This window comes from Saimiri boliviensis, chromosome 9 (assembly GCF_048565385.1).
Source record: "Saimiri boliviensis isolate mSaiBol1 chromosome 9, mSaiBol1.pri, whole genome shotgun sequence".
In the NCBI taxonomy this organism is placed as follows: domain Eukaryota; kingdom Metazoa; phylum Chordata; class Mammalia; order Primates; family Cebidae; genus Saimiri; species Saimiri boliviensis.
The window spans coordinates 34,819,857-34,843,589 of NC_133457.1; the positions used below are offsets into that span (position 1 = coordinate 34,819,857).

At 38.7% G+C, this 23,733-nt stretch overlaps 1 long non-coding RNA gene and 1 other non-coding gene across 2 annotated transcripts in view; both read left to right on the plus strand.

The window, feature by feature from the left end:
• LOC141585618 (uncharacterized) overlaps nt 1-23,733 on the plus strand; it is a 183,739-nt gene that overhangs the window by 45,031 nt on the left and 114,975 nt on the right. The window lies entirely within an intron of this gene.
• Nucleotides 9,696-9,757, plus strand: LOC120368358 (U7 small nuclear RNA). Its single transcript, XR_005582517.1, has one exon. It is a non-coding gene; the product is annotated as a U7 small nuclear RNA (small nuclear RNA).

Genomic DNA, 23,733 nt, shown 5'->3' on the forward strand with positions numbered 1-23,733 from the left:
AAGCAAATTATTAACATATTTTAATAAGGAGCCTACATAGGAGAAATCCTTTGATGAACCCAAATAATGGGAGAAAAACATAAACATTTTGAAATCAATTTCAGAGATAGCCTACAAAAACTTAAGCTCCTCAAAGCATAATACACTCAATGCTTCCAACCCCACCACTGATCTGCCACCTTTATATCCTCCTCAGTAGTCTCAGTTCTTAGATTAGGAAAACGTAAGCATCTGGCTATAGCAAATGCAGCCAGTAGTCTCCAAAACACAGCCTTTGGGAAAACAAACAAACAGACAAACAACAAATAAGAGGCATAGGGTACTAAACCTATGACAAAATTACTGATCAGTGATGTTTCCTAAACTCTGGGATTGTTGCAGATATTTACTTCCTTGATTCCCCTGATCTGTTTTCAACTCTTTCTCTACAGCTTTCTCTGCAGTTTGTCATATTATATATCCGGAGACTATGTTAGGCATGGGAAATTAGGATTGCCCACTGTCTCAGTCATTCAGGCTGCTATAACAACATAGCTTACACTGGGTAGTTTATGAACTACATAAATTTATTACTCAAAATTCTGAAGTCTAGGAATCCAAGAAATAGGCCTTAGCAAATTGTGTCTGGTAAGGCTTTGCTGTCTGCTTGAGAGTTGATGCCTTTAAGCTCTGTCCTTACATGGCTGAAGGGGTGGGGGGGGGTGTGGGGGGAAAAACTTTCTCAGGGCTCTTTTTTGAGGTCACTAATCCTCTTCATGAAAGTGGAGCCCCATGACCTAATCACATCCTAAAGGCCTCTCCTCTTGATACCATCACCTTGGTGGTTAGGTTTCAACATATAAATTTTGGAGGGATAAGAACATTCAGGACATAGCATACACTTTTCAATGAGCCTAGTAAAAACCTCAGAATCCTCAGAACGGTATTCCAGGTGGGCTCTGACAATTGGTAAAAATTGGCCAATGCAGTGTATTGAGTCATTGGTGCCCAGTGCTTTCATACACACATGCACACGCACGCGCGCACACACACACACACACACACAACCCTTTTGCAAAGTAATTTTGCATTCCCTTCCATCTCCCCTTGTCTTGACTTTAGGAGTGACCGTGTAATTTGTTTGGCCAGTAAAACATTGTTAACCTGATACAAATAGAGGCCTGAAATGTACTTTTGTGATTATACTTCTGTCTTATTTTGTTGCCCAAAACAAATCACAAGGGTCAAGTGGAGACTAGAAAATTACATAGAAAAGAATATAGATATTGGGAGAGGGTAATTGGGGTAAATAATCAAATCTACTATAAACCTAATCCCTGCTTTGTTTTGCTGCTAAGAATTAAATAGTAGACTGAGATAGAGTATAATAGAAAGTGTTTGTATTTGAGGTGGGAACATGTTGCTTTCAATAAGATGGTCAAGGAGGGTTCCATTGACCATCCATTATATCATAAAGATTAATCCTAAGGGCACATAAAGATTAATTCTAAGGGCCCTATGAACATCTAAGTTTGTTGGATTAAGTATGTATCACAGCCTGAGTAGGAGGTATCTACATTTAAAATGTTAAGAATCACTGCCCAATAATCAATCAGAAGTAAAATCAAATAGTCTTTGAATTAAAATTGTACATTCATGAGAAAATAAAATTTTTAAAGGTTTATATGTGTTGTTTTAAAATTGTGTCTGTGAGGTAAGGTGAATCACAACTCAAAGCAAGACAGAAAACTATTTTTGTGAATAAAGCACTCGAGAAAGCAAAACGAAATGGGAAGGAAATGAACTTCCTAATAGGGTTCTTAAGATGATGCAAGCCGTCTCTGAATTCATCCTGCAGTTGAATGAAGATAAGTTCGTGAGGTTGGGTCACAGCTCATTCATTCTGTGAAATGTCCAGAATCATCATTGTCTCCAAGCACTGAGTAGAACTTGCTGGTTCTCCCTTCTATTTTAGAAATTTTTGTCATTGTGTCATACTGTGATTGGAAGAGAAGGATTAAAGGAAAGGCTAAAATTTTATGATCTTTGCTGGAAGAGCCCCAAGTTTTGGTTCATGAGTTCATGGGGGTTTCTGAGATTGTGTTCATGGCTCCTGTTTCATTAAAGAGACTGAGAGGAGGGAAACCAAGAGAACAAACATTAGCAGAGATGAGAGAGTTGAAGTTGAGCATTCTGCAGTGACTAAGCAAGCAGCTGGTGTGTGGCTGGACAGCTTGAATTCTCTGCGGGTAGATTGGATATTTGGATGGAAGGGCATGAGTTGCTTGGCTTGGGCTTTCATTGTGAGCAGCAGGTGTTATAATGGGCAGCCTGGATACTTTTTTTTGAGAGGCTGGAGAGGGAACCAGACTTTTGCCATTGTGACTTTTGTAGCAAAACATTTTTTACTATTGTTTCTAGTACATCCATTCTGAATCTCATCTGATGGGGTTGGACAGAATTAAACCATTTAACAAAATTGGGCAGAACTGGGTATTTTAGGAGGGTCGCGTTTGCATATTTGAACACTTGGACTCCATTTCATCTTATAGCCAGAGGCTTTAAAACAAGCAGCATTCTTTTCAAAGTGCTGTCATTTAAAAATGTCTTCATGGCTTTTGCTTTAAGAGAGGGAGAACATATGTTTACCTGTATTGTTACCACTACTATTGGCAGCTTTTGCAGTAGAATCAATTGCTATTGCTACTGAGGGCAGCTATTACTTCATTTTATTTACCTGTTTTCTTGCAATTCACACACACTAACACTAGCTCTACATTGTATAAAACAAAAAATCCAATAGTTTCAAGGTGAAATGCCAAAAAAAAAAAAAAAGAGGAAAGATGGAAGCCTCTTCTATCACTCCTCTTTCTCCCAGGAGGCTAGTTGTCCACATGGTGACCTCTGCTGAGAAACACATTAAGTACTTCAAAGTCCAGCTGGCTTTCTGTGGGACGCACAAGAAGGTTCTTGCCCATCTCACTCTTGTTGTCTGTAAATGACTGTTTTACTGCACTGACATTTTTTCCTCTCAGAATCAGGTAGAAGGAGTTTTCCTATTCTGCTGCACCCTTTTGAAAAGAATCCCTTTGCAATTATTGATACAGTTGCCCATCTACAGTATGAGCCAGGCAAACCAGCAGAGCATTGCTTGAGCACCAAGACGGAACGTCTCACTGGTTGGGTAATGGTGACAATCTGGGAACAGGCAGTGACTTATGTTGATCAGGATCTCTCCTGCCCAAACCGATGGCTGGGAAGCAAGCCCCTTGGCCCACAGAGAGGACAGCATGTTCTGTCTCTGGCTGGCTGCAGGGTGGGAAGCATTGCTCATCTGAGCAATGTGAGCCCGTTAATCTCAGAATTATCTAAGAAAAGGCAATTGCCTGGCACTTCCTCAGCACACAAGGCAGGAGCTGCTATCACTACTGCCATCAACAAGGTCTAATCGGACAGAGGCTTCAGAACAGCTGAATAATGTACACACAGCTATCTGCTGGTCCCAGAGATGCCCACTCTCTGAGTTCCAGATGAAAATGGAAATGCACAGAAATGCATGAAGGCTTCTGGGCTGATTAAAGTCTCTACACAAGTTATTCTCCAACTTTAGTTCGAGAGATTGTTAACAACACATATTCTCGGGCCCTTCTATAAGAATTTTGAATTAGTACTCTGGATCAGGGTCTGCGCCTTTGATTTTCAGACTTCGGGGATGCTGATGCTTCAGGCCCAGGGACCACATGTTGAGTTGCACGGCTCTATATGCTTAGAGGCTGAAGGCTTGGTTTTCTGGGAAGTTTCTGCTCTGCATCTAGTGGTTTGGAAGCTCTGGAATTTCTGACTACTGGTCTTTGTGTTCTGATTGACCTACAGCTTCATAAATGGCCCGAATATTATTAGATTCAAAGTCAAATAAATTGGATAAAAACATATCCATTAGGCACCTCTATGATTCTTTCATGACAAGACTTGTCCAGCCTAACAAGAGGAACCATTATTAGGGGTAGAGAAAGGGAAAGAGAGAGAAAAGGTAAAAGGATATTGCTATATATGTATTTTGTTGTTGTTTTATACCAACAAAGTGGAGTTTTAAAAAGTTCTCTCTCAGCTTCTTGGAGAAGGATGTTGGTTTAAACAAAAGTAATGAGAGAACCCTATCCAGATCCCTGAGGTACTAAAGAGAACCCACTTTGCTACACACTCTACAATTGTTGGTGATTTTGAGATGATCCCTTTATATTGAAAACAGAGGTGTGTGCATTGATTCCTGCTGAGACCAGGCTGCTGGAACATTTGACTGACTCAATAATAATTATCCCTGTAGTGTTCTCAGGTAACTATTGTGGAACTGCTGGCTCCACATTCAGTTCCCTCTCTCCCAATTAGTTTTACTCTCAACACTATTTAACTGATTTTTAAAGAAATATATTTGTAACCAAAATAAAATATTAATGATCAGTGTTATATATGTAATGACTGTATAATCTAGGTAAATAATTATCTGTAGTCAAGTAGGGTTTCCAAAAGTATATAATAAAATTGTTAGATGAGTAAATAAGTTTGATTGTGTTTCCAAGCTATGCAAGCAGAGAAAAAAATGTAACAGACTCTTATCTCGTCTGAATATGCATCACTTAACACATTTCTTTGTCTGACTCAATTGTATGTGTGTGCTTTCAAATCTCACAACAAATCAAAAGAAGCTAGAGTTGATCAAATATTATTGTTATTAGTCAGAATAGCTTCAGTCATTTTGCAGTGACAAATGGCCGTCAAATCTCTGTGACTCACACTATATGCCCAACATCAGTCAGCTCTGCTTGTTATAGTCATTCAGGGACCATGTTAATGGACCATCTATTTTGATGCATGCTGTTTGTCCTGATTGGAAAGATAAGGAAAGGGCAAGGTGTAGGATCTCACACTAGCAATTAAATGATTGAGTCCAAATGTGATACGTGTCACTTCTGACCACAATCAACAAGCCCTCTGACTGTCGAGGAAGTAGTCATAACCTTGTCTGTCTTCAAAGAGATAGTGAAGCATAACCTCACCTCGCATGAGGGAAACTAGATATTGGTGAGCAGTAGGATGGTCTGCCTTAGGTAGAGTCTGCACAACAGTTTGAATATGGAAGGAATGAACATGGGAAATTTTTATTTGTCTGCAAACTACAAATGCATGTCAATTTGTGGCATGAATCCAGGCTTGACTAGAGCCTCCTTAGAGAAGGTCATTTTCCCAAAAATGGTGTAATTAACATTTATATCAATCACTTTAAGATAAAAGATTTAGACCACCAGGTTAAACTTCCTGTACTATTAGTCTGTGAGATGTAGTTGAAAGTGCATGGCCTGGGAATGAGACCAGGATTCTAGCCTTGGATCTACTGCTCTGTAACTTTAGACAAATTGCCTTACCGTCTCTGTAGATGAAGTACACGGACAGAATGATCTGTTAGCTTCCTTTCAGTTCCAAGATTCTGCGATTCTATGAATTATAATCTTCACTTAGATTTATATAATATTGACCAGAATGTGGTGTGCTGGAAAAAAGATACTAGAAAGTATTAATAATAGTGCTGGCCTTATAATGGAGCGTACATAAGTCATGTAATGAGTTCCCTTTAATATCATACATATCTCCCTTTGGTGCCAGAGTTGAGTTATCATTCTCAAACCATCTAAAATGCCAAGATTACAATCTGGTTGGAAGTCTCTTCTGCCTGCTGGGAGGGAGCAGAGCAGTAATGATTAATTATAAAGGACAGGGACTCTGGCTTTTCACCTGCCTGGTCTCTGTAGCTTTCAGGGTCCTGTCTATTTGGATCGATGGTTTGCTAATTACAAACTGTCTTTGGAAGGCTCCACCATACTCTCTGGTGATTCATGTTATTGCATTGATTTTCACATAAGCTAAGATGCAGTTGCACCATTTAAGCACTTGGAAATTGGTCATCAATGAACTATTTTGGACTTAATAGATTTGATAACACTCAAAGACTCTTTATGTTTTGATTTTTGGATTATACTACCTAATATATGGTCTATTTATCTGCTTTTTAGAAGGACTCTAGTAAGAATAGGCTCTGATTTATGGATAGGCCTCTATAGGCAGTCTGACATGGAATAAAGTTTAAAATTTACTTCAGTGTTCCCCAGGCTTCTTATTCAGTGAATATCTATCTCACGTAGACCTGAAATTTTTCTGCTAGCTAGTGAGGTGATCTTTATTTTAAATGAGGAGTTATTTTATTCTGCACTGTAATTAGATCTGAATTACCAAACTCTAGGTTTAGAACCACATCGAGTCCTTTGGATCATAAGTACTAATTCAAGAAAAATTATACTTATTAGATTGTCTGGCAGATATTATATTGTCTGGCAGATACCTGGAATGAGTTAACTAAAGCAGTGGTTTTTATAATTTTTTGAATACTGGAACACAATATGTACATGATTAAAGTGGTCTACATGATTTAGCTGATGTGAGTTTCCTGTTTAGCAAGCCAAGCTTCACAGCCTTATTCTGATCTTCCCAGCCTGTCCCTAAGGTAACTCAATGACATGCTAAGGCACAAAAGAGCACATTTAAGGACACCTCCAGAAATAATGGACTTGCAGCTCTCAAACCGCACTTTAATGTATTGGTCAAAAGCATGGATGTTGAAGGCCCTATCTTAAGACCTAGATCCATCTTGAATTCATTTTTCATTTGTGTTGTGTCTGTCCTCTTTAATCCTGCTTCCTTATGCGCAAAATCAAGATAATTATACCTAACTTAAAGAGCCCTCCTGAGGAGAAAATGAGAGTAAGGAAATTAGTAAGATGCTTTGGCACGTAGTAAGTACACAATAAATGTTACTTTTCCTCCTCCTCTTAATAAGCTGCATGTCTTCCTTAGGAGAGTAAATTATGATAAATTAATGGAAAAATTGATTCTTCCTTTGATCAGTCATTGATGTGATGATACCTGGTTTTATATCCTAATTTTAAAAAATAATTCATATGCAAAAGAAAAGAATCAGAGCAAAAGAACCAGATAGAACAGATGGAACAACATTATTTCATTACTTTTTAATGTGACTTAAATGTCACTTACCTGGGAATTCCCAAATCTTCCAGGGTTGTTAGGTCATTCTTTCTTGGACTTTTAAGTAAAAAGAAAACTGGTTTGAATGCATCCCATCAAATGAGTTTGAACAAATCCTGTCTTAGGGGATTCTTAGGCTCTGATCATGTTTCCTAAATAATTCCTATTTTCTGTTTCTACCAAATCTTCCCAGTACTTCATGTCTCTCTTCCTGTGGTTATCTCTTCTGTCTGCTTAGAATTAATCCAAACTTCTTATCCTGGCTATCCCTAAAGCATTACTGTGAAAAGTAGATGTGTGCAGGGATGAAGATAGTACAATGCAGCAATGGATTTAAAACTGTGTTCAACTCATCCTTATTCTTACATGTACCGTACTTAGCCCTATGCTGATAAGTTTAACGTATCTATTTGGCTAGGCTACAGTACTCAAGTATGCAGTCAAATACTAGATACTACTGTGCAGATATTTTGTAGATGTGGTTAACTTCTACAATCAGTTAACTTTAAATGAAGGAGATTGTTCTCCATTGTGTGGATGGGCCTCATCCATTTAGTAAAAATGTGTTAAGAGCAAAACTGAGGCTTCCCTGAGAAAGAAGAAATTCCGCTTCAAGACTGCAACATCAGCTGCTGCCGGAGAGTATAAACTTGCCCACCTGAGCCCTACCACATAATCGTATAAGCCAATTCCTTAAAATAAATATATCCATCATCTATCTATTCCATTAATTTTGTTTCTCAGAGAATTCTGACTCCTAATACAGACCTTCTCCACACTTGGAATTTCTCATCTTATTTTCTCTAATAAAGTAGTTTTAAAGGGTTTAAAACTGAGAGCAGGGCCGGGCGCCGTGGCTCAAGCCTGTAATCCCAGCACTTTGGGAGGCCGAGGCGGGTGGATCACGAGGTCAACAGATCGAGACCATCCTGGTCAACATGGTGAAATCCCATCTCTACTAAAAATACAAAAAATTAGCTGGGCATGGTGGTGCGTGCCTGTAATCCCAGCTACTCAGGAGGCTGAGGCAGGAGAATTGCCTGAACCCAGGAGGCGGAGGTTGCGGTGAGCCGAGATCATGCCATTGCACTCTAGCCTGGGTAACAAGAGCGAAACTCCGTCTCAAACAAAACAAAACAAAACAAAACAAAGCAAAACAAAACAAAACAAAAAAACTGAGAGCAATGATTAATTACACTGATTGTTATAAACAACACTGCTTGCTATTTAATCAGTACTGACATGTGTCAGGCAGTCATTCATATACTCTATTCAACCACCTCTCTGTAGGTTCCTAACACATGGAGCCCATGTGGATTTTAACCATATCATGTAATTTTGAAGGGACCTTCATCAGGATCCTCTACTCCTGACAAAAAAAATCTCTAAGTGGACTGCTCCAGCACCAGAAACTCTATACATTCCTTTGGGCTAAAGATTTTGTTATAGAAAATTCTTTGCTTGGAAGAAATGCCCTAGGAGAAAAAGGTGATAATAATTTAGCTGCTAGGAGACCCAATAAAATATTAGCATTTTCTTGACAGATAAGCAAAAAACAACAATGGCCTAAATTTTTAATAAGTACAGTCTTGAGAATTATCCCCCAGGGAGCAGACCTGGATGTAGCTCCTCAGTGGGGGGCCACTGGCACCTGCAGGGTGTGATAGAAAGAAGAGGGAGAGGAAAGGTGGGAGGTTGCCAAAGGAAGTGTCTACTCCTTTACACTTGAACTGGTTCCAATCACACCTGCTCCCTTTAGGGGAAGCCTTTCCATTAAATGATTGTGATGACTTGGCAGGCAGACTGAATTTGGATGTAGGTAGATTATCAAAAGGATATTTTTTGCCTAATAACTATACCCTTGTCTGAACTGCAAAATATGTTCTCTGCTCCTTTCTTTTCCAGGGTCTCATAGGAAGGAAAGGGTGATTATCTTGCAGTCTACTGTTGGTTCCTCCAACTGTTCCTTTGACTTCATCACGTCGTCTTGCTTTCTCAAGAACCTTACTTCATCTGTATTTATTCTCTCTGACTTTGTCCCAATCTTGGGTTTTCTGTTCCAGTGTACCCAAGACTGCTCCAACTTGGAAAAAAACTTTCACACATTCTGTTACCTCTGCTCTTAGCTCACTATATAAAGGGTCTATATTTCTGCCTTGATTTCTTCACTGTTCTTCACTCAAAGCAATGTGATTTCTCTACAACTCAATGTGCTGCAAGAACATTCTGCAAGAACACTTTCAATCAGTTGTGAAAAGCAATAGTCTTTTTTTAGTTCTTGTCTTCATGGACCTCTTTTTAGTACTTAGTACTACTGGCCAGAATACACGGCACCATTTCTCATTTTGACTTTCTTAACACTTGCCAATTCTTAAAAATGTCCCCTTTACTGGTTGCATTTCCTCTTCCAACCCCCTAAATGTTGATTTACCCAAAGGTTTAGCTCTTACTTTCCTGTAATAGTATTTAGTCAAGATTTTTACCGTCCCACAAGACATTTTCAATTACTTCTATGTACATAAGACTACTGATCCAAACCATTCTCCTGAATCCATTTCTACAAAAATCTCTGGCTACCTGCTAGTCATTTCCATTTGGAAGCTTTTATATCTTCTCATTTTTAGAAGTGTTACAGCTCTTTTAGAATTTGTCTAGCAGACTTTCTGGTTTTTGCCGGAAAGCTCCCCGCCCCACTCAAAAAAAAAAAAAAAAAAAAAAAAAAAAGAAAAGAAAAGAAAAGAAAATTTGCAACAAAGGGCTTATCCACATTAACAAACTGGTGTTTCTTTGTCAAATATCCTCATTTCTGTCCCCACCGCCTAGTCACTGGGGTTACAAACTTTGGAGTCCTTTTGTCTTTACTCACAAAATCTTCCTGCACATTCATGAAGATGTTTGCAGTACATTCTTTTAATTCACATCCCTATTACCATCCTATCTCCAGGCTTCACTATTCAGATCTGGATTACAGTCCTATCCCCACCCCTCACCTCCAAGTTGCAATGACTTATAATCTTTGGGTGACACATCATCTTGAATGTGACCTTTTTAAAGCTTCTTTGAAATGCTTTTCTCCTGTTCTCTTCTCCTACTCTTCCTTTGACACCTACCTCAAATTTTGACACCTACTTGTTTGTTTCAGTTGCCAGTAAATTTCATCTTTTCTGAATTTCTGAAACATTTTTAATCACAAACATACCTTTATTTAAATATATTTATGTCAATGTCCTCCTGTCTTGCTGAACAGACCTTAAACTCTTTGGAAGTTAGGGATTAGTTACTCTAACTCTTTTATCCCCAGTAACTAAACGACAGTTTGTTGTTGTTAGTGCTGAGTCTTCAATTGTTTTATTTCTACAACAAAAATGAAGCAGTATTTCATAGTATTAATAGTTAACAGTGGAAGTGTCAGCCTCGGTTTACACTTCAGCTTTGCCAAGTATTAGTTCTGGGACCTTTGCCACGTTGTTTCAACTTGCTAAGCTGTACCTGAAAAAATTTAGATAATAGTACCTGCTTCAAATGATTATAAGAATGAAAAATATAATATATATGTAATATATACACATAAAGTGTTTGGCATACTGCCTGACGCATAGTAAGGAGACAGGAAATGTTAGATACTATGTAGTAGGTACTCAATACATATCTGATGAGTTAATACCATACCACTGAATTAGAAAATTATACACTTTTGTAATTTTACCATGTTCTTCAAGTCCTATTTCTATATTTGTTTATCAAAACTTGAAAGACTAAGATGAATTAAATGTGTGTTACTGAATTGGTTTTTTTACCAGGCTTGGGCTGGAGAAAGTTAGTAATATTTATTAAATGACTGTTGAGTTTACAGTGCTGTAGGAAGCTGATAGTGCTTTTTGGTGTAGATTAGACTGACTTCATATTTCAGTAGAAAGGGGCGATTCCTCAAGGACTTAAAAATAGAAATCCCATTTGACCCAGCAATCCCATTACTGGGTATATATCCAAAGGATTATAAATCATTCTACTACAAGGACACGTGCACACGAATGTTCATTGCAGCACTGTTTACAATAGCAAAGACCTGGAACCAACCCAAATGCCCAACGATGATAGACTGGATAGGGAAAATGTGGTACATATACACCATGGAATATTATGCAGCCATCAAAAACGATGAGTTCACGTCCTTTATAGGGACATGGATGAACCTGGAAACCATCATTCTCAGCAAACTGACACAAGAGCAGAAAATCAAACACCGTATATTCTCGCTCATAGGCGGGTGTTGAACAATGAGAACACATGGACACAGGGAGGGGAGCACTACACACTGGGGTCTGTTGGGGGGAAATGGGGGAGGGGCGGGGGGTGGGGAGATGGGAAGAGATAGCATGGGGAGAAATGACAGATACAGGTGAGGGGACGGAAGGCAGCAAAGCACACTGCCATGTGTGTACCTATGCAACAATCTTGCATGTTCATCACATGTACCCCAAAACCTAAAATGCAATAAAAAAAAGAAAAAAAAAAAAAAAAAAAAAAAAAGAAAGGGCAGATTAGAAAAATTTCTATCTTGACTTGATTAATAATTAGCTCTCTGATTTAAAGTATGTTGGTTTACCTCTGCTAGTTTTTTTAAAGACTTTTGTAATGTAAGAATTAAGTAAAAATTAATATATTAAGTATTACATTCTGTAAACAAAAATGCTACATGATAAATACCCTTACTTGAATATTTTACCCTTAAAATAATTTTTGTATAATTTTTATTAGTCTTAAGTTATTTTTACTAATTTATTTATTTATTAGAAAATATTGTTTCTTCTGTTTCCTAAAACGCTAGGCTTTCAATTACTTGGAGTGTTTTTTTCTGAAAAGTGAAATATGAATGTATTAATTACTATGTGTCAGAAGCTATGCAAGGCATACACAAATACATTTGCAGATAAGCAATGTAATAGTGTTTAGTAAATTATCACTAAAGTGCTAAGTGAACACAGAAAAAAGAAAAAAGGAGTAATTAATTCTTCCCTTGGCTGGTGATGGCAAAATTATGAATGAAGATTGGACTTTTTAAATTCTCTTTCCTGAGCCTTGGAGGTGAAGTAGAAGTTTGCCAGTACCCATGTGGGTGGGTATTCTCGGCAGCATTAGCAACATGAGCAAAGGCAGACCGGTTTGAGAGTGCTATTGTATTTTTAAAATCATGGATACCCTGTTATGGTTATAACATTGATGTGTGTATGTGTGTCAGAGGCAGTGGCGTGCTAGTGTCAGCTCACTTGTGAGAACCAACTGTGCATATCTCTTCCTGTCCGCATTCACTGCTATCTTATGGGTAGTTTGAAATTGGCCATTGTGGAAGTATATATACCCCTACAGTTGGCAAAGACAACAAATCTGGGGAGGGGGGTGGTGGTGGTGGTGGTGGTGGTGGTGATGGTAGTTGGTTTGTTTCCCACCCCCTTCAGAAAGCTGATCGCTAAGCATGCATGAGCACACCTCTTGTATGAAGTAACAGTTTGACAAGTTTAGTCTGAAAGGGTAAATAAGGTGAGATTGTGAATGGCTTGGTAAGATAAGCTAAGGAGTTTGAATGTTAAATAAGTTTCATTTATGACTTACACTGATATGTGACATTTTGTGGGCAAAATCTCCAGAGAAAAGTGAAATTTTGCAAAGTGGTAACACAAATATATCTAAACAGAAACCTGATTTTGAGGGCAAATAATTATAAACTGTGTAAGTAGATTAGCATTGGCAATGCTCAGGGTAAGAAGTAAAAACATTTGGAAAATACTTGGTGGTCTTGTCAGCCAAAATAAAATGTTCTCTGCAGTTGTAAGAATTCTAAGAATCATTTCTACTATGTAAACATTTGTCGGTAATGCTAACATTGCCTCTTGAAAAGACTTCACCTTTCAGGAAATAACAAGTAAATACTAAACCTATACAATTATTTATTTAAAACCCTTTCTCTTTGTGTTTCTTTTAGAGAAAAAAAAATGACCAGTGAACTTTAATGCATAATAATGAAGTAGACTAAAGGGTAGAAGTGGCAAATTAAAGTGGCATCCTTTAAATAGATGGTCAATCACAATTATGTGGGGCTTTGCTGTTTTTGAAATGAAATAGTCAATGAGAACAAGCTAATTACTCAACTAATCTTAACTGTGTTTCAACAATATGACACAACCTGAAAGGAGAAATCAAAGAAGTAATCAGGAGAATCCTAAATGTCCTATGAAAGAAAATTTCAAGTCCGTACATGTCTACATTGATTTTTGTTAAGAAATAATATTTTCTAAAGCCTGGGTTAGAGTAAACAGTTTGTCAATAAGGACAACAGCACTAATTAAGTGCTTATTATATGCCAGAATTTTTCTACAAGTTTTACGTGGGTTCTCTTGTTTGATATTCTCAACAACTCTCTACTGTAGGTTATTTTTATTATCTCTATTTTACAGAAGAAGTAGAGGCACAATGTCAAAAAAAAAAAAAAAAAGTAGTATGTGACAAAGCTGAGATTCACATCCACATGATCTACAGCAACAGCAGCTGCCCTCCTAACTGCCACCGTATGATACAGTGGTTTAAAATGTGGACCTGGGAGCAGCAGTGGCTGCTACAGCACTACCTGGGAACTTGTTAGAAAAGCAGATTTCTAGACCCCTCTCCAGGACTGCGGAATCAGATAATATGGGGTAGGGCCCACAATCTGGGCTTGAATAAGCCTGCCAGGTGATTCTGATACATGTTAAAGTTTGAGAACTGCTAACGTGTGTGACACAGTCTTCGTAGTCAGGTCTGATAATATCGAATATTCTAGTGAAAATGATCTTAACAACATGTGAATGCATGTTGCAACAAAGAGAGCGAGCAGGAAAGCATTCGTGTGTACTGGAAAAGGAAGGACTGTCAGTTTATTCTGTTTCTAGTATGACTATGCACGTTACCTTCCATAGTCAGAAAAAATAAATTGTATGCTGAGGCAAATTAAAACTAACAGGGTCATAGCAATGAGTAAAATTCCCAATAGAATAAAACCTTTACTATTTCACATAAACCTGAGAATCCCTAAATAAATCATTTGATACCTAACTTGCTTTTAGCTATTTTGATGTCTGAAGATAACGTTATAACCTTCCTAAGTATGATAATCATCCGAGATAATGATAATCTAAGATTCTAAGTATAATAATCATCTGTCTTTTCTACCACGATTAGAATGAAATAAATCTGTTTCCACTGGTAATTTTGTCTGCATGTGTGCCCTTAAAAGTAGTTTTTGTGTGTTTTATTTGATGACCCAGGCCTTCTGAAATCTGATTCTGCTCCATTTATCTGCTGCTTTACAATAAACTACCCCAAAACTTAGTAGTTTAAACAATGTATTATTGTCTTTTATCATACCATTGATGAACCAGGCTTAACTTGGTGGCTCTCGCTTGTGGTCTGTCATATAGTTGAACTCAGGTGATGGCTGGAACTGAAGTCATTTGAAGATGGGACTGGGCTGGAGGATCATGATGGCTCACTTACATGGATGATAGTTGATTATGGACGTGAGCTGAGAGCTCATTGGCAGCTGTTGACCAGATCTCCTATACATGGTCTCTCTTTGTAGCGTAGATTTCTCATATTTTGTTATATGGGTGACAAGAGGGGAATGTTGCAAAGGCAAGTTTCTAAGGCACCCTCTGTGGAAGCTGAAAGCCTTTTTTTTTTTTTTATTGTACTTTAGGTTCTGGGGTACCTGTGCAGATCGTGCAGGATTGTTGCATAGGTACATACATGGCAAGGTGGTTTGCTGCCTTCATCCCTCCATCACCTATATCTGGTATTTCTCCCTATGTTATCCCTCACCACCCTCCCCATCCCCCTCTGTCACTCCCCAACCTCCCACAACTGACCGCAGTGTGTGATGCTCCCCTCCCTGTATCCATGTGTTCTAATTGTTCAACCCCAGCCTATCAGTGAGAACATGAGGTGTTTGGTTTTCTGTTCTTTTTGTCAGTTTGCTGAGAATGATGGTTTCTAATAATCTACTTTCAGGAGCCCCAGAACACAATTTTCACTACACTAAGGCCAGCTCAGATTCAAGGGGATAGGAACTAAACTAATCTCTTGATGTGAGGAGCAGCATTTATGTAAAGTAAGGAAAGGAATAAATGAGGCCCTCTTTGAAGACTGCCATACACTCTCTTGAACTCTTTATTTTCTTATACATCCTTTTCTCACTTTTCTTTTGACAATATAATAATTTAGTTAAGTCTCAAAGTTAAGGAAGGGTTTGCCTTTATCATGGACTATGTAGAATCTAACCCTTTGGGCAAGCTAACAAGTTATTCTGCCACAGTTGCATGGATGGTGGTAGAAAATACAAGATTCCTGGATCAGAGACAAATAATACCTTATTACTCACAGTGATAGAAGTAACCAGCATATAAGCATATTTTTTGCTATGGTTCCATGAGCCTGAATTACCACAGGAAGATAAGAAGAGGATGAGATGACACTTGAACACGCAGTAGGTTGTGTCACAAGAGAGAGAACCTGAGCTTAGGAAACCCAAGTCGATTTTGTAATGAGCAGTAAGAAAACCTATTCTTTGCTCCAAAGGGAGACACTGTCTCTATCTTCCAAGGCTATTGGCTATATAAGTACCCTTGAAGGGATAGTCTGGAACAAAGGAAGACAATATCTCACTTCTAAGACATGCAGAAATGAAAGAGAACCATGGACAATTGTCCGCGAACAACCATGTGATGGTCATGACAGGTGCGGAAAATGAGGGAAGAAGGATGCATCATCTAGAGAGAAAAAAGAAGCAAGAAAAGTTCTATTTTGAGAATTGTGAAGAGTTCCACTCAAAAAGGAGTAGAGAAGTAAATGAGGATACAACAGCCTCAAAGAACTGTCCATAGCATGTTTAAGATTTTGAATTTCTTATGTAAGCAATACCAAACTGCTGAAAGGCTTTTATGAGGGAAAAGACATGATCACAGCTGGAGTATTGTAAGCTTACTCTAATAGGATCTGCAGAGTATTTAAATTCCTGGAGGAAGAGCACTTATTTAGAAGGAAAGTAGACGAAGAGAGCCTGAGCTGAGAGCGTGGCATTCGGAGTGGAGAATCAGTAGTACATACATATGACAGATGTTAAAGACATAGACTCCATAGACATAGACTGGGTCACTGCTCACTCCTCTTATCACAGTCCATTGTCATTATTTGATTATTTGTTTCTCTCATTAGCCTCTTAACTTGTTCAGGGAAAGAACCACATTATATTTTTCTTTATACCATCTATGTCCGACTCAATTTTGTTTGGTAGATTGGTTGATGTAGGATAGAGTTTAAACGGTATCAAAAATGTACAAATTAGAGACAAATAAAAGAAGTTCCTAATCCTTATGGAACTTACATCTTAGTGGAAGAGAGAGATAATAAATTAATGAACAAGTAAGCACCACTCTTAGCCCAGGTGGTGATGAATGCTTCAGAGAAAAAGGAGGACAAGGGGTGGTGAGGGCGGGGGCACTATTTTAGATAGGGTGATCAGGAAAAGCCTCTTGGAGAAAACACTCTCAGAGCTTCTGTCACCTCTTTGCTGAAACTGGTCAGCAGGGGCACATGGGTATTTTCGATATGCAGAGTTAGTCCCAAATCCAGGTGGAAGTGTTTATTGAGAGTTAATGAAGCTGCATAGACACATCCAGTAGTGTTTTCTTGCGGATTCACCCAAAAGCTGACTCTGAGACAAATTTGACAAATAAATAATAGTATATATACACATGTAACAAATTAACAAATTTGTTCTTGTGGTGTTCTCAAGAAACACTGGTGGGCAAAGTGAAGAAATGAGACCAGGGTATGCAGGTAACCATGAGTGTGGGTAATTGGAGCTGAATTGCACTGGGGAATTCTGGGAACCAGTACGGAACATATACCTCAGTGTATCCAGGGGTGGCCTGGTCAATGTTGAACTTTTTTTTTTTTTTTTTTTTTTTTTTTTTTTTTTTCGAGACAAAGTCTTGCTCTTCTCACCCAGGCTGGTAGACTAGAGTACAGTGGTGCTACCTTAGCTCACTGCAACCTCTGTCATCCAAGTTCAAGAGATTCTCTTGCTTCAGCCTCCTGAGTAGCTGAGATTACAGGCACCCGCCACCAGGCCTGGCTAATTTTTATACTTTTAGTATAAAAGGGGTTTTGCCATGAGGAGCCTGCGGTATTTCTCCATAATGGATAATGCCTTTTCCTAGAAGAAAGAAAAGGAAAAACTTAATTCTCCCACTCTTCAGGATTATGCCTGGTGAGAGACAAGCACTGACACCCACAGAAAACTCTCTGAAGGGGACACTGGTAAGACCTGAGGACTGGGTTAAGTACTGACAAGGAGATATAGTTTGGTTATTTGTCACCACCTAAATCTCATGTTGAAAGTAATCCCCAATGTTACATCCCCAGAAGCTGAGCACACGCCAGCACCATGCTTCCTGTTTACAGAAGCTTGCACAACCATGAGCCAATTAAACCTCTTTTCTTTATAAATTGTCCAGTCCTGGGTATTTCTTTATAGCAATGCAAGAACAGCCTAATACACAACATCTTCTGCGAGTAGGTAGAAGTGATCCTGGGTCCTGATAAGGTGAAAGCTAGTGAGCTTAAGAAATAATACCTTCTGTGTTTGGGCTGGTAGAGTTTCGAAGGGTTTGGGGTTACCTTTATGTTGGACCTGGTTTGGTGCCGCCATGTCTTACCTTTGTAGTAAAAGTCTAATATATACAGCAGCTTTGCTGTGTTTGGGGAAACAAAAGAGGTAGTAGGCATTGGTTGGCAGACACCAGGGCAGGGAAAGAATAGCAGCTGTAGGAATGAGGATTGAGATGTTAGTACCTAAATGTGGGGAGTAGCAAAAAAGAAGATACAAGGGAGTGTGACTCAGAGCAGCCATACCCAAATACCCCTTTACCCCAAAGACTCCAGAAAACGAAAATGCTTGTAAAGCATTTTGGTGAAATCTTGCTGTTCTGTAGATGTAACCAAAGTGGCAGCATCCTGTAAAACCTATGCATTTTTAAAAGATGTAGAATGGGTGAGCTGTAAGCATGTTTTACAGCTCCTTTAAGACTAGACTGGGCAACATAGGGAGACCCTGTCTCTCATAACATAACAACAACAGCAAAAAATTAGCCAGGCATAGTGTTACACACCTAGAGTTACACACTGTTGAGCCCAGGAGGTTGAAGCTACAGTGAGCTGTGATTGTGTCAGTGCACTCCAGCCTGGGTGACAGAGTGAGACTTTGTCTCTTAAAAAAATGAAAATTAAAAGACAAAAAATGAAACTCTTTTGTCAGCTTTTTTCATTTTTACATTTTTACACATCCTAATTATTATTGACATTTTAAATATATTTATTAAACATGTATTTACTGAGTCTTTCAATAGACCACGCAGTAACCTGGAATTGTTGCTACATTAAGAAAGTCAGTCCAAACACTGTGCTGATTAAAAACGTTGCACCTTAGCCACACTTGAATAACAGCAAGACCTTCATTGTCTCAAAGTCTGTTTCTGTCCTGTTTGCTTGTCATCCCCAGGAGATGCAGTAAAACCCCACAGAACTGCTTGCTTGCCTATAGATATCAGGATCTGCACTAAAGCCAATTTCAGATTTGAAAATGTGTCCCAACCCTAAGCCAAACCAAAGAATATAAGTCATTGTTTTATTAAATGCAAGGCTACCCTAGCATCTCAGGAGCAAGTTTCCTTTTCCTCCTTACATTATAAAAAGAATCAGGAGCACACAGAATTTCAGAGCTGGGTAAGTGAAATTTCAGAAACCACTAATTCTAAGCCTTAACTTCAGTTCTACACAAGACAGTCAGGTCTCTGATTTCTCTTTACAGGGAAGCTGAGAAACCACGATGGTAGAAAAAGTGTGGGATTTGCATAAGAAAGCCAAAGTGAATTACAGCAACACTTCTGTTAAATATGTGTGCATTTGTGTGTATTTTTTTAAATGGGGTCTTACTATATTGTCCAATATAACTGGCCTCAAAAATATATAGTTTTAAAACAATATTTATTGATCATTTATTCTCCCAGGTCATATTCTAAGAAATGAAGCTATAGTGATATCCACAGATAGAAAAAGGTCCTGGCATCATGAAATCCACTTTAATTTTTAAAGGGAGAATAAAATACTACTACTATCACTACTAGTACTACTAAGCAAACTGATAAATAAACAGGGTAGTTTTAAATAGTGATTATGCTACTGTAGCAGAGATGGCTGTCCAGTAGATCTGTTCTCTTTATGTATTGCTAGGAAGTGGCTACACAGAGAAATACTGTCATGTCATTGTAGCTAATCGTGTGGTCATGGGACTCATTCTCTGCAGTGGAAAGTAAGAGCGAACATTGTGTGCCATTACCAGGCCAAGTTTCCCTTTCCTTTCTCAGTAGTTGAATGGCAGCCTTCGAGAAGGACAGAGGTACCACATGGAAGTACCCTGGGTCTTTGTATTATTCCAAGTAGAAGATTCGCCCTTCAAAAAGAAGTACCCATCTTGGACTAGTATATATATGAGAAATATGCTTCTGTTGTCTTTGAGTCATTCCACATTGCGGGGTTGGAATGACTCGCTATCACAATAATACAGCAATGAATAAAATATAACAGAATGTTATGATAGAGGACAAGAGGAGGTTGAGCTGAAGGCACCTGAGAGTAGAGTGATAGTGGAAGACCTCTCCGAAATGACGTTTGTGCTAAGTCCAGCCATGTTAAGATCTGAGGGAAAAGCATTTCGGACAGTTCCCACTGTCCGGAAACACAGCAAGTGCACAGTTCCTGAGGCGGCAAGGGATTTAACATGCTAGTGGAACAGAAAGAAGGCTCATGTGACTGGAGTGAAATAAGCAAGGGAAAGACAGTTTGGAGAGGAAATCAGAGAAGTAAGTGGGGATGAGAGCATGTAGAACCTGGCTGGCCATGGTAAGGAGCTTAGATTTAATCTCAAGTGTGAAGGAAAGCCATTGGAATTTTAAGATGGAATAGGGGGACAATGCTTAAAACAAACAAACAAAAACAACCATTCTAAATACTGAATGGAGAATGAGTTCTCTTGGGCCTGAACTAGAATAGAATTTGCTCTTGGAAGAGTACAAACTCTTTAACGTGTATTGTAAGGCCCTCCATAGTCTGGTTCTGGATTCCGTATTCATTGCTCACCATTATCCCTCATACTCTACTAGTGGTCGTTAACTTTTTCAGCTCCTGCTTTGTTTTACTTTTTGCCTAGAGCACCTTTTTCTCACAGCTCTCTCTCTTTCCCTAATCCTCCATGGGGCTCTAATCAACATTTGCAGTCATATTTTGAGCCCTACTCATTTTGATCTACTTTTAGATCTGGTATTATGTCATAGTTTCTTTCACTCCTGGGCCTTTGCGCATGATATTTCACTTTATCCTGGTCTTGTTAACGCCTATTCATCATTCTAGTCTCAGCTTAGCTGGTAATTCACTGTAAAAAGCCGTCTCTTCTTTTCTAAGCATGAGTAAGATACTCTACTCAATGCCCTCAAAATCCTGTAGAGCTTTGAGGTTTGCATTGCATTATAACTGCCTGTCCATTGGAGTATAAAATGTATATCCACAATCTTTGCTTCTTCAGTGACTGTCACATAAATCAGGCACTCAACAAATAAAGGTTAAAGGAACAAATAAAATCAATACCAAGTCCAAAGGACTTTTTCAAGGCTACATATGAGAGATGAAGTCATGACTTAGAAGCTACAAGGAAACTCAGTTGGAATGGGATAATATCAGGGATGAATGGAGATTCGTGAAAATGGTCTCATATGATGAGGCCCCTCCTTATTGGTTGTTGGTGTAAAGACATACTGGCTTCCTTCATGGTATAGAGTCAAGCTCATCACTGCCTTAAAGGAAGGCCAGCTCTTTGTAAATTAGAAAGCCCTAAATTAACATTAAATAATATTTTAATAATATACAAATATGTTATTTTTTTTTACAGGCACTTATGATTGACTCATTTTTCTGTCCAACAGAGAAAAATAGCTTGAGAATTTTCTTAAACATGCGAACATTCTTATCTGGAAAATGTTTGGTAATAAAGGTCGCTGTGAACTTCTCAAGGAGCTCAGTGGGACAGAAGCAGCCTTTATTTATGTGTATTTATGTGTTATTCACTGATGGCTTTGCTGAGGAAAGCTATATTGTCAAGTGCCCTAATTAAGAAATAATAATGTAATTGATTTTTTATGGATTATCTTCAATTGAGTCCCTTTACAACAGCAAACTCTCATTGACTACTCGGGATAATTGATGGCTTCTCAGCACAATGCCCTTGGCTGATTGCAGAGCCGTTGATGCAGTGTCTGACAATGATCATAAGCCAGCTCTGTTCTCAAAACCACGACCCTTAGAAAAGCAGCAAGCTGAAGTGCAAAGGGTGTTGTTAATTCATGGAGGGACACAGGTCAAGTTATTTTGATTTTTGCAAAATGAGGGAGTTGAACTAAATCAGTGGCTTGAAAACTAAACATAAAAATTCAGCAGAACCCCTTTATCACACAAATTTTATGAAGGAGCCATGTCTGTAAAACAGGGCCAAGTGGTGTTAACTTCGGTTGAAGTCAGGTTGGGAAATGCAGGGCTGGATCTAGCTCCTCACTTCCTCCCACTGGAGCAGATGCTAAAGGATTCCAGTACGCACAGTTTGAAAACTCCTGGGCTAGATGATCTGTAAGCGTGACTCCAGTTCTAAAATTCTAGGATCTTGTGATATGACTTCAAGGACTCCAGGATAAACCAAAATAGCCATTAGTCTCAGCTTTGGAGTAGATGTATCACGAAGCATGTGCATCACAGTCAAATCAGAATATCAAACTTGGCTCAGAACACCCAGGCTGTGCTGTTAGCAGAGTAGAGCAGTTTGTGCCTCTGATTTTAGTGATTTCATGCCGTTGTGTGTGTATGCCTGTGTGTGCGTGTGCACACACACACACACACACACACACACACACACCCATGTTGAGTTAGTCCACGATCTTATAGGATCTCTCAGGTTTCTTATTTTAGCAGATTTTTGTGGGGTTGTGAGGGGGCTGTAGTTGTTGAGGAGAGGGAAGCAACAGCTGTCGGGGACCAGCGAGTACTGTGCTAGACATTTTATAAAAGGAGATGTATTACTCACATTCATTCATGAGAAAATTAAAGTTCCGAAATGTCAACCAAGGCTACAGTAAGCCTCTATGACTCCAAAGCTCATACTTTTTACTGCATGTGATTTCTTCTTATATAGAGAGACCCAGTTAGATTGTGGAAGGAGAGTGATTAATATAAAAAATCATTCTGAAAAACTCCAGTCAAACATAAATAAAATTTTATACTTTTTACTCTTTGAGGGCTTGAAGGACTGGGATACCTGAATCAGTGCCATTTCAATTAGGCTGTCTTAAAAATGTAGAATAATATTTCTGGACAGAGGATGATTTTATCCCCTTTCCCAAAGTTACATTTGGAAATGTATGGAGACATCTCTGATTGTCACAATTCTGGGGTGGGAGGTGTATATTACTGGCATCTACTGGGTAGAGGCCAGCGATGCTGTTAAACAGCCACATTCTAGCCCTACCACAAAGAAGTATATGGCCCAAAATGTTAATAGTACCAACATTAAGAAACCATGATCTAGAGGGACTGATAGCCATGAAGGAGGTGTTACAAAATAAGATGATGAATGGCAAGTCTGGGAATCTAGATATGATTTCTAACTTATTTGATTCATTTAGAATTTCCTTGAAAGTCTGCTGTAAAGATTCTTAGCTAGACAATGATGCCCTAATTAATAAGTCTCCTGGGAATGAAGATTAAGCCCTGTTTAAAAACACTTACATACACAAGATACATTTGCATAAATCATTTGGAACAGAAATTACTATTATTAGGGATCCAGAAACACTGACCTCCGAACTTATATTTTATCTGTACCATTCATAAGGTCCTCCTCACCTCATATGCTGAGGTGACACTTTTTGCCCATCAGATGCCCAAGGCTCTTCTATTCCCTTGAAGATAATCTTCTTTAAAATTTGAAAAATACATGCATTTATTTTAGGATGGTTAAATGAAGCTTCGTGTGTATAGTAGGCAGAACAATGTCCTTTCTGTTCCCCAAAGATGTCTACATTCTAATCCTGAGAACCCGCAGTGAAAGGGACTTTGCAGCTGTGATTTAAGTTAAAGATTTTGAGAAGGGGAGGTTATCCTGAATTAAATATATGGGTCCAATGTAATCACAAGAGCCATTAAAAGATGAAGAGGCGAGACAGCAGCAGATAAGAATGATAGGATGTTAGGACTCAATGTCTTGTTGCTGGCTTTGAAGATGGAGGAAGGGACTGTAAGCCAAGGAATGCAAGCTGCCTTTCGAAGTTGAAGGAGACAAGGAAATGAATCTTACCCAGAGCCTACAGAAAGAAACATAGCTTTGATTTTAGTCTGGTGAGACCTGTGTCAGCCTTCTGATCTCAGAGCTGTAAGATAATAAATTACTTTTGCTCAAGTCACTAAGTTAGTAGTCTTTTATCAGAGCAGCTACAGAAAACTAAACACAGTATGTTACTTCCACCAGGTCTGACA